Source organism: Drosophila yakuba, chromosome X (assembly GCF_016746365.2).
Source record: "Drosophila yakuba strain Tai18E2 chromosome X, Prin_Dyak_Tai18E2_2.1, whole genome shotgun sequence".
In the NCBI taxonomy this organism is placed as follows: domain Eukaryota; kingdom Metazoa; phylum Arthropoda; class Insecta; order Diptera; family Drosophilidae; genus Drosophila; species Drosophila yakuba.
The window spans coordinates 14,338,363-14,350,326 of NC_052526.2; positions in this window are offsets into that span (position 1 = coordinate 14,338,363).

Below are 11,964 nucleotides of genomic sequence, written 5' to 3' on the forward strand. Positions count from 1 at the left end.
GAAAGCGCCACTCTACTCTGGTATTGAAAAAAATGCAGCAACATATATACTGACTTTTAAACTACTCTTTATTGCTACATATTACTTTTGCCTCTCTCTTGTGTGTTTCATAGTAATGTTAAAAAAGTGTCTAAGAACTCTTACCAATTAATTACATGATAATTATGTATTTTATGCATCTTATTAATAATAATTTACAGCATTTCTTTTTTGCCAGTGCACGGAGTGCAAGGTGTTTCTCATGCGTTTTTGGCTGCCTGCCTGACTAGTGAGCGCTACGCATCTCAGAGTCGCAAGAAGTCGACTCGCCCATTACGTTTCAGTGCGCCAGCCAACCAAGCAGCAAACCCCAAAAAAAAGGAAAAAAAAAAATAAGAGAAATAAAAAAAAATACACTCTGAAGAGGAAAATATACAACAATAAAGAAGTAACTGCGGCCGATACGTATGCGATTTTTATGTGTGAACGTAGACAAGTTCGGTAGTTAAATAGATGCACAAATACACGGTCGTCGAGTCACACAAAAGGCACTGGCAGCAAACACAACAACAACAACAACAACACCATTCCGTCAGTTAGTTAGACGAACGGACGGACAGACAGACGAACGGACAGACGAACGGGCAGACGGACGGACAACAATAAAAACAAGCCAAAGGAAAACCCCAAAGTTAACCAACATTAACATTTAATCGAACCTCATGTTCAGTAGAGCATGTCTCCTGTTACATACGAGTTATCATCCAAAAGAGGGAGGGTGCCTGTGCCGTGGGTTAAGTCAGAGGGGTGCGGGGTGAATTCGGCTGCCAAGGGTTAAAGGGGGACTGTAGGGGAGCAGGGGAGTAGGGGCCTGGGAGCAAGGCAGCGGGAACTACTGAAGCTCTGCAAAAAGACTTTGCCACACTTGTGAGCTCCAGTTAAGGGTTACACTTGAAAAAATAAATATGCATATGCATAAAATAAAATAAAATACTTATCTACTAACTACTTACATACTACTAACCTAAGGTATATTGTAATATACTTGCATATTGTATATTTCTTAGTTGATATATGCAAATATATTTAGCATTTAATTTGTGTTTCAGTGTACATATACCCGTACATATGTATCGGTTCTATATATACTTGTGCTGACTGTTGGCAGTGATGATCGCTCAACGTCATCGTCATCGTCGTTAGCGTTTGTCGTCTTTTGTTTTCGCATGTGATCGCTGCCTTTTTCCACGCCAACCGATTTTCATTTCCATTTCCATTTCCACCATTTTGCAGCAGCGCTTTAATTTAATTTTCATTCGCATTTCATTTGTTTTGGGGTTGCGGCCCACCACCGTTTGCCATTCGCGATCACCATCGACGCTCAAGTGTGTAAAAAATCACATAAAACCTGCACTCAATGGCGCCTTTTTCCAAGACCCCAATGTTATATAGTCAGCATATATACCTACATAGATTGCTAACCGATATGCAAGTCTTAAGATCTTCAGGCTTGAGCGAGCTGTAAGTTGTGATTGGTGCAATTGGTTCTGGGCAAGAAGTTCACTCACTTCCGCATAGAAAAGTCACAGGTGTTATGATACCCGTTATTATTTGGCACTCTCAACAAAAAAAAAAGAAAATAAAATAGTAAAATAAAGAGGACAGCAAGGCGATCTTTGAACTAACCCAAATTAGGTGCAACCCCAAGAAAAATATGAACCAAGAACGGTGGCACTCATTGCGAAACTATATATGCTAAACGATCCAACACTTGACCAAAGAAGATCACAGCTGCAAAGACAAAGAAGAAGACAATTTGCTAAACGAATATAAATGTGAGTAAATGAGTATATGAAGGCATAAATGTGAGTAAATGAGTATATGAAGGCATATGGCTGATATGCAGGAATGTCGAGCAATCACGTTGCGATCTGCGGTTTGCATATGCGGCTTCCGAAATGAAAAAAAAACCAGCAATAGTATCTGCAGGCATGATCCCTTTTGTGGATACGGGACAGGGATCTGCGGATGCACGGATTCATGGCTCCACCTTAACCCATTAAAGGCGAACGTGGCACAATTATGTGTGCGTTTGCAAATTGCTCAATTGCCCGGCTGACCACCAACTGAACCACCAAGCTACTAAACCACCGAACCACCGAACCACCAACTGAGCAACTGAAAACCACTTGGACCACCGCAAATGCGAGCACAAATATTTGCATTTTGCCTGGCACCGCTTATACAATTTATTTGCAATTTTCAATCAAAAGTCGTGGCCAGAACAAACATACAACGGAAAACGGAAAAATGTTGGCAAAAACCGAAACCGAAATTGATTACTTTGCCGCATTGCGGTTACATCAGTTCGGTGTTCAGCTACACTGAGGATCAGTAGTGTAAGGTCCAAGGATCCAGCTTCCAGTGGCAGCTCAAAATGATTCTAAACTATGAAAATTAATAGTTTTATTAAGAAATAATTTACGCCTTATTAACTAGTTATTATTGATTTTAACGATCAATCAATGCTGGCTACTTGTTATGAAACGCACTGTACGCCGTTTTGGGTGGCCCACGCCGATTCGATCACGTTGCAATACTTTGAGGTTTTCCTTTACGGTTTTGTCGGCCCATAATTTATAGCGAAAATTTGTTCAATTTCGCTGGCGCTTAACTCACAGGTGGCATTCGATGCATACCCCCTCCTCATTCACCTCGAATCTCTGGATCTGGAGATCTTCTCCAGCTCTCGATACGTTTTCACGCATCAACTAAAATTGAGCCCATGAAATGCAGGAAGCGCAACGTATTTTGAAGATCTTTGTGTCGGCTTTTAACAAATCTTTACGATATGTCATTAAAAAAAAAAAACACACACACGCACACAAAAGTGAAATACATATAGGTATTTTGTATATATACGTGGATAGTTGAAGTCGGGCGGCGTTTATCGCTGTCGGCAAATCGGAAGTTTAATGGGTTAATGATGGGCACACCGAGCCATATCCCATATCCCATAGCCCACATCCCCTGCTCAAGTTGGACTAAAACTAAGCATGGCAACAAATAAACATATAAAAATGAAAAAAGAGAAACAATCATAAAAAATTGCAGCCGACACGACCGCGTTGCACCACCCGGTGGTGCTGGTGGCAGCCGCTCGGACCACCTTGGTGGCCATTCCCATACCCATACTGATACTCATACCCATTCCCAAACCATTCCATCATATCCCAGCCACTGCATCCATCGAAAATAATTCTTTCTGTGGATTTGGGGGCGACAACACAACGCACAGCGATCTTTAGCGCCACACGGATGAACTGTAATAGCGATCCAATGAACCTCTCACCATTTAAATGATATGACTTGGAGCTCGACCTCACTTGATCTAAACCTATGCGATATAAATTATGTTGATCGTAAAATGAAATGATATTTGGCTTCAGAACTTTTTAATTGTGTCCTCATGATTCGATTTAGAACTTTTTTATTGTATCATTATGATTTGATTTAGAACTTTTTAATTTTATCATCATGATTCGATTTAGAACTTTTTAGTTTTATCATTATGATTCGATTTAGAACTTTTTAATTGTGTCCTCATGATTCGATTTAGAACTTTTAAATCATCATCAGGATTAGATTCACAAATTTTTAAATATATCATCATGATTATTCTCAGAGCTTTTTAATCATTATTATTAGATTAGATGTTGAACTTTTTAATAATCATTATGATTAGATGTTGAACTTTTTAATAATCATTATGATTAGATGTTGAACTTTTTAATAATCATTATGATTAGATGTTAAACTTTTGAATAATCATTATGATTAGATGTTGAACTTTTTAATAATTATTATGATTAGATGTTGAACTTATTAGGAACTTGCCGGGACATATTTTATATTCTAATGCTCAAACATTTAAGAAACAATTCGTTGCAATGAAACGCACATTTGAAACCCCCCTTTTATTAATCTGGACAATCGGAGCTAATCGTGCTGTAAAGCACTATCAAACCTATCTAATCTAATTAACCGATGATCATTGCCGTTGTCTTTCCGCCCCACTAATTGATCCTCATGGCATAATCAAATATTCAGCATCCGCATGCATACTTATGTATATGCGAGTATACACGAGTATCCAATGCGATCAAGTGATCACTTAACAAGTTGCCTTCTGACCAACGGAAACTCTCAAAGTGAATAAAAAACGAGAAACATTTTCAATTAAGTTAAATTTCTCCACACTCAATTGAATTGAAGCATTCACACGCCCTTTTGCCTCACGATTGCCGATCCAACGATCGCATTGACAAGAGTCAAACAAAATAAGATACAAACAAAAAAAAAGATACAAAAAAAAAAGATACAAAACAAAGATACAAAGTTAAGATGCTGATGAGCTGCCGTTGATCATATTAACACTAGGCGGAGTGGAACGAGCGATCATCTCATTGGCATTAACGATCGGCGAGCAGATGAGCTACTCATATTCATGAACATATTCATATTCATACGAGCACATTACCCATGCAGACGGACACTGCACTGGCGGCTAACCAATTCCAATTTATTGAAATGTCACTTTCAATTAAAACTAACTGCTGAGCAAACATAATTCATGCGTCGATCATGCGTCCCTTTGCATCAGATCTTTGCATTAATTGATGATATCAAACTGAAGTGTCCGCATTGGCACATTATCGTTTTGTCTGCACTGACAAAAATAATAAGTAAATAAGAAATAATAAAATCTATAAATGCCAGTTTATAAGTGAAGTTGCAAGATAAACTGCTCTTAGGGGACTCAGTTAATTGTAATCAAGCACAGCATTTTCTCTCAGTGTCGGGCAGCTGCACTGCGCCAACTTGACCCCGAAGACAATACCCATCTTGGCACTCATTAAGCATACAACCATGTCCAACTCTTGCAGCTCATCCGCCCTGCTCCTCTGTCTGATATTGACTTATGGCATTTTTATTACCAGTACCCCCTCTTCTTTCTTTCATTTTTTTTTGGTTAAGCTTACAGCGGCATTCCGGGAATTTTTCAGGCTTATACTCGTGTTGCAACGCATGGTGTGGGCCGCAAGGAGCCACCAAGGACATCATTATCATCATCAATAAAGCATAATTCCTGGCAAACAATTCTATTGAACAACAACAACAAGAACGTCGTCGTCGTCGTCGTTGTCGTTGTCGTTGGCCCACCAAAAGTGCCATTATAAAGCGAGAAGATGAAGCTTCTGGCTCGTGTTACCAGGTTCCAAGTTCCAGGTTCCAGGTTCCCGGCTCCAGGTTGCAAGTAGCAGGCTGTTGCAAGTTGCAAGTCTATGATCAGCGATCATAGCTGGCTTGCAGCGCGGCTACACAATAGGGGTCACAATGAATGGCAATTTTTTCAAACTGTCAAAAATTTATAGTTCGAGCTGACTGTCTGCCACGCCAAGCGGCAGCTTGTCCAGGAGTCCAAAAAACCAGGAGCGGTTCAGCTGTGCAAGGGTTCTCAGTGTATAGAAGCAACATTTGAAGTTGCACAAGTGTAAATACACATGCATTGCAGCCAATGATTTGTGCATATAAAGAGCACCATTGTTTTTAAGTACTTATTATTTTTATTTCTTAATAATGATTAATGCGGCTTTTAAGGCCCCGCTGCTGGCGCCAAACACATTCAACACCGCCTCCTTGCATTTTGTCCGTCCCGATCAGAAAGTGGCCATCAGTAGTCGCCCACCTACTGAGGGCGTTCCTCGCATAGCACCGAATCCGAGCTCCAGTCCAAACCTATGGATCCCCACCCACAGCTCCAGCAGCACTAGCAGCACTAGCAGCACTAGCAGCACTAGCACCACCAGCAGCACCACTAGCACCACCAGCAGCACCACTCTCACTCCCACCACCATTTCCATTTCCTTGGACTGGCGGCCAATAGACAAATAGTGGACGGAAGAGGTGCGCGCTGGTCGATTTATAAAGGTGGCTTATTATTGCAATTTAGCCACTGGTTTTGATTTTGCCAGGCATAAAAAACACAGCGAGTGGTCCGCCAGATGAAGAAGCTCATGTGTGTGTGTGTGTGTGTGTGTGTGTGTGTGTGTTTGTGACGAGACAAATGTCATTTGGCAGCATTCGAGCGACTATATAGGCTGTCATGATCATTATCGCAATATATATTCTTCCCCTACCGAGAAACGGCACGCACAGTCGAGGTCGCGAGTTCTGTTGCTGCTGTAATCCCAGCTCATCTCGCCCAAGATCGCTGTGGTTGGTCCCCCCGGAATGGGAATGGGAATGGGAATGGGCATCGAGGAATCGGCATTGGAATCGGATTCCGGGGGCATCGTATTCGGAAATCGGTATGCCCTCTCTATGGATGAATTGTTGAGGCGAAAGTGAGTTATGCCCGCCGCGCGTGCACTGAGCCAATGTCCTGCTGTGTGACACCGTGTTGCTATCATATGCGCCTTCGATTCAATTCAATTCGAAGCGAACTGATTCAATTCAATTCGATCCGATCTGATGCGATGCGATGCTATGCTATACTTCAGCCAACGGCAAGTCGGTCTGGATGGGCTCTCTTCCTGGGCCACTCATTTGTAATTTATACCATCCAGCCAAGCAGTCAATAAATGTCATGTTTGTGTTGTTGATTGTCCACACCACACTATAGCAACCAACCAACCAACCAGTCAGCCAAAAGCACCCAAGACCCGGTTTTCCCTTCGAAAAAAAGGAGAGAGGAAAGGCGGTGGTGCTCCAGTATTCGAAATCGCAGGCATTCCTCTTGAGTGGACTCCTCGCGCTGCGATTTGCATACACAAGATCAATTGCAGGTGATTTGTTTAGCTGTCGAAATCGTCGTCTTATCGTAACTCATTACGAGATTTATTTTGTTCAACAAATGCAGAAGGTGTGATTTGTCTTTGTACCGATCACAGTCCTGCTCGCTCTCTTTCTTACCCCCCCTCACTTATTCCCCTCTTGCTTCTGCCCTTGCCGATCTTTGCATTTATTTTTTATTGAGTGAATCATGCATCAGGAGGCAGTTCAGTGCACATGAAGAAAATGTTATGCTGTCTATTAATTAATTATTTAATTCATTAAAGTTTAATTAAAGTTTACATCTTAATTCATACACGTATGCACACATACTGAGATACTAAATAAAAAACGGTAAGTAAAGGCAGTTCATTTAAATTTCGTTCAGTGTAGCTTTGGTTCTGGCTTTTGACTGGTGTCGGCTGAATGGACTTTTAGGCAATGGTTCAATAAATTCTCCTCGCTCCCAACGCACTTGGCAGCAGCATCATTAACCGTCCGCGGACACAAGCACGGACACAAACGGACACGGACACGGACACGGACAAACGGACACACGGACAAATGGACAAACGGACAAATGGACAAACGGACAGAGACAGTGGGCCGCCCACAAAGGCCGCCTGGCCGACTGGCCGCATGATGAGCAGCTTCTAAATGCGACCGCATCCAGTTGGTCCACAAGTGAAGCGATAATGTGATTTATGCCGTCCATTAATCTGGTAATTCATTTAAGCGCAGGAAACTGAGCCGCTATACCAGCTAGTCAGTTTGGTTCAGTTCAGTGCTGTTCAGTTCTGTTCAGTTCAGTACGGTTCAGTTGAGACCAAGTCCACATGCAAACGAGGAGGAGGAGGAGGAGGAGTCGTAGTCGGAATCAGAATCGGAGGAATCGGAGGAGTCGGAGTCGCCCAGTGAACATATTTTATGGCATTGTGCATATGAATCTCTTGGCCGGTTGCCGCTGCCTCACCGCATCGATTGCAATTCGACTGCTGTTCATCTTTGCCGGGTGAGCAACAGGTGGGGAGCGGATTGAGGAGGATTATGGTTTGGGGGTTTGAGGGCTTTGGGGAGATCGGAAGGATTATGGTGGAGTTGCAGCAAACCGGCCCCTTGCTGTCTCCCAGCGGAGGGCCAATGAAGTCCAGGTCGAAGCTGGCAGCGATCGCTTGTCGCTTGTATTAATAAAACATTAATTACACACTTGATACTCGCTCAAGTTGCTGGCTTCGAAGCAGCCACTGCACTGAACGTAAATTTATATGAATAAAAAATTAATAAATAAATATAAATAAAAATATACATAAAGGGCCAGAAACTATAAGACATAAGTAAATACATAAAATGTATGTAAAATGTAAATTATGTAATAATAAGAATATATTTTGCAAATACTTTCATAAATCTCATTTATATGCTCATGAATATTCTGAAATTTTAAAGTAGCAGTATCTGTTTTTTATTTACACCATGCTGTATCTGTTCTTACTCACACCATGCTGTACTAACGGCGTGTTTCTCTCAGTGTGCCGCCGTGCTGCAGTACTTTTTGCCTTCGTGCGCTCTGTTGCGTTGCATCGATGTTGCGATGCTGCGATGTTGCAATGTTGCGTTGCTGCGATGCTTCGATGGTCTATGAGGTGTCGTTGTAGGTGTTGCATGGGCTTGGCTGGTGGTCCACACGTTAGACGCGCCTGCTGATGCCGATGATGATGCGCAAAATTGATGGGCACACGGCCACCGAATGCTGTCAGTTTGCAGTTTGCCGTTTGCAGTTTGCAGTTTGCCGTGGCTGCTTTGGTGGATTTTTGGATTTTTGGCCAGGGGTTTTGAGGGTCACCAGAGTGTGGCTTTCATTCACCTTTCGCCGGCTGTGGCATTGAGGTGCCGATTGATGGGTGGGTCAGTTGGGGTTAAGTGCTCCAAAGGGAAGGAATTTCAGCAAGCTGTTTCAAATAGGGTAAAAGTAACAATGCCTGTTGCACCGAGAAGAAAAAAAATACTTTACCTTCCATCAATCTTAATGTTATTCTTAATCTGTTATTATAGGAAATAAATGATGGAAGCTTCATTACCCAATCCCTCAACTTCCTGATGCCCCATCATTTACGCCCAATTTCCCTAGCCAACCAATCAATTCGTTTACCTGGCAATCGTCCAGGGCAAACAAATTGATGGCCATGTCGTCATGCTAATTGTACGTGTGATTATTTTGACAGCGACGACGACGACGACGACGGCGAAGGAAGCCTTCAACTTCCGTCGATGTTCGTTGTCAAATTGAGAATGCAATCATGCGTCCAAACGTCAAATGAAACAGCTCGGAACTGATTTCTGGCGGCAGATCGCACCAAAAACGCTGGTCCATGGCCAAAATCGTATGAGCGACCGAACACCCACTTAACTAATCGCATGATTAATGATGTCAAACTGACACTTGAGGCAGAAACTCGGCTCGTTTCTGTTCCATCTACATTCTCCATCCCTCATCCTTTGGTGCCCACTTCCCAGTGCCCAGTTCCCAGTTGCCAGCTCCCAGTTGCCACAGCTTATATATAGCAATCTCCTGGCGATGCCCCTTCCGATTTTCAGTAGTAGGTGCATGCATGTTGGGCCTGCCAATCGCAGCTGCGACGCTTGAATGACAGGTGCTGACAGGTGATAGATTATTGCTGGCGTGCTGCCGATGTTTCTGCTTCAGCCTTTGGACTCTGCGTGATTTATCCAAAAAAAAAATCAAAAAAAAAAAAAAAAAAATCAAATAAAATCAACAAAAAAATCAAATAAAAGAAGTACGAACAGGAGGTGAAAACACATAAAATGATGTGTTCCTGATTATGCGCCGCACACTGAAAGAAATCTTAGACTAAACAGCTAATACTTAACAACCAGTACTTGGTAGTTACTTTTGTACATGTATGTATATGTACTTAGTAGTTATTTTTTTATATGTATAGGTACTTAGTAGTTACTTTTGTATATGTATAGGTACTTAGTAGTTATTTTTTTTTTATATGTATAGGTAGGTACTTAGTAGTTATTTGTTTTTTATATGTATAGGTAGGTACTTAGTAGTTACTTTTGTATATGTATAGTTACTTAGTAGTAACTTTTGTAAATGTAGAAACATTTTTCAGATAAATAGGTTTTAGTATACTATATCTGGTTGGCTTTTAAATGCATAAGACATGATATGTATCACTGATTTTTCTTCGTGCACTAAATGCGTAAGACTTGAAATGTATCACTGATTTTTCTTCTTGCACTAAATGCGTATGAAATGAAATGTATCACTGATTTTTCTCAGTGCACCGCATCATCGAAGCAAGGCAACTCATTGGCATCGCCGCATAAAAGCATTGAAGCATCGGGCAAGCAGCCAAGCAGTCAGCGGGTAATTGATCTGTTCAATCCACGGCGATCGGCCACGCCGGAATGGGACTCCCCAGCAAGATTGCCGAGTGGGTGAAAATCTGGGGGAAAATCGGGGGAAAACCGGGGGAAAAATCGGGTAGAAATCGGGAAGAAATCGGAGAGAAAACGGGGAGAAAACGGGGAGAAAACGGGGGGAAATCGAAGGAAAACGGAATCGAAATCGGAATTGGAATTGAAATTACTTGGCGTCACTTTGAGCGTTATTAATGATGGCAACGTGTCCGCTGGGTTCGCAGCTCCGTCCTATTAGCCGATAACTCAATTCATTTCGACTAATTGAATGATGGACAAAAACAGGACGAACGAATTACAGGCCAATGCTTTTACTTCCGCTGCCGGTTGACATTGAACAATGAAAGGGATAAACATTTGTGTGACTTGAGTGCTTAATAGTGCGGCGTTCAAAGGGTCACAGGTCATAGGTTACTGATGAAGGATTTAGTTTGATTTTATAAGGAAAAGATGGCTAGTTTCTGCTGAGCAAAAGCTGGGAGTACTTATTGCCATATGGCGCGATTCAAATGCAAACCCATCCTGCGAGTTATTCAACCGATTTGAACTGATCCATCCGATTCCACGTAGCGACCGCAGGCGCTGACAATTGATTTGTCATCACAATTGGACGTGGCCCGGCGATCTTGGCCAGAGATTTGCCATAGTCGAATCAATCAAAGGCCCCAGCCATTATGAAACCCAGTGATTTGGCTTGAGGTTAGGGCAAAGCAAATCGCTCAAGCAAAGCAAATATACAAGAGAGAGAGATCACCAAGCAGTGATCGTGTCACGTACATGGAATTGGGTTGCCATCGGTTTTGCTTTTAGTTTTGTTTTTGTTTTTAGCTTGGGTTTGAGTTCTGGGTACCAGTTCCAAGTCTCCATTTCCATTTGCAGCTCCAACTTGAGCTCCAGCTTCAGCTACAGCTCCAGCTCCATCTCCAACTGAAGTCTTTGGGGGCTTTGGCAAGGTGCCGTCGAAGCCGTTTACTAGAACGAATTTCGTTAATTTTTATTGTGATTTCCTAGAACCGAACGACAGTCAAAGTCTTTGGCCTGGTAAATCACGAAAAAGTGTCGGCGGACACGCGCCTCTAAAAGCCAAAAAGCCCAGCGCAAGCGTTCCAATCGAATCGAAATGCAAATTATGCAACGCCGCCAAATGAGGTGGACTCAAATCCAAGGCGGTTGATGGCAAAGAAGGGAATGAAGTTGCTCTGCAGTTAATTTTTAACGACTCAAGATTTGTGCATTCAGGCGCTACAAATTGTTTATTGTGGGGGCACCCAAATCGTACTTCATGTTCTTTCCTTTTTGTTTCACAGACTGCAGTGTGACTTGTCGTCCAAGAGTTTTTCCATCACCAAATCGAATTCGCTGTGGTCAGTCCAACTCTTTTATCTTTTATCTTTTGCTGTCCGCTGTTTGCTGTTTCCTGCGACATTCAATCACGGCTGGATGGCTTCAATTTGCGTGCTGGTGACAGCAAAAATATCTAAAGGAGCACCTTAAATGAACGTATAGTTTACACAAAAACTATCCTGCAATTAAATTTGATTTAAGCACTTGGCGCACATTTATGCAATTGATTAAATTGGCCGATATATGTATGTGATATAGAACTTTTTGGGCTGAGTTAAGAACCTCCTGCGGCCACTCCTTGTTGACACCAGCAAAACTCTTGAAAGAGCCCAAGCCCCAGAAGAAACCCCACACCCA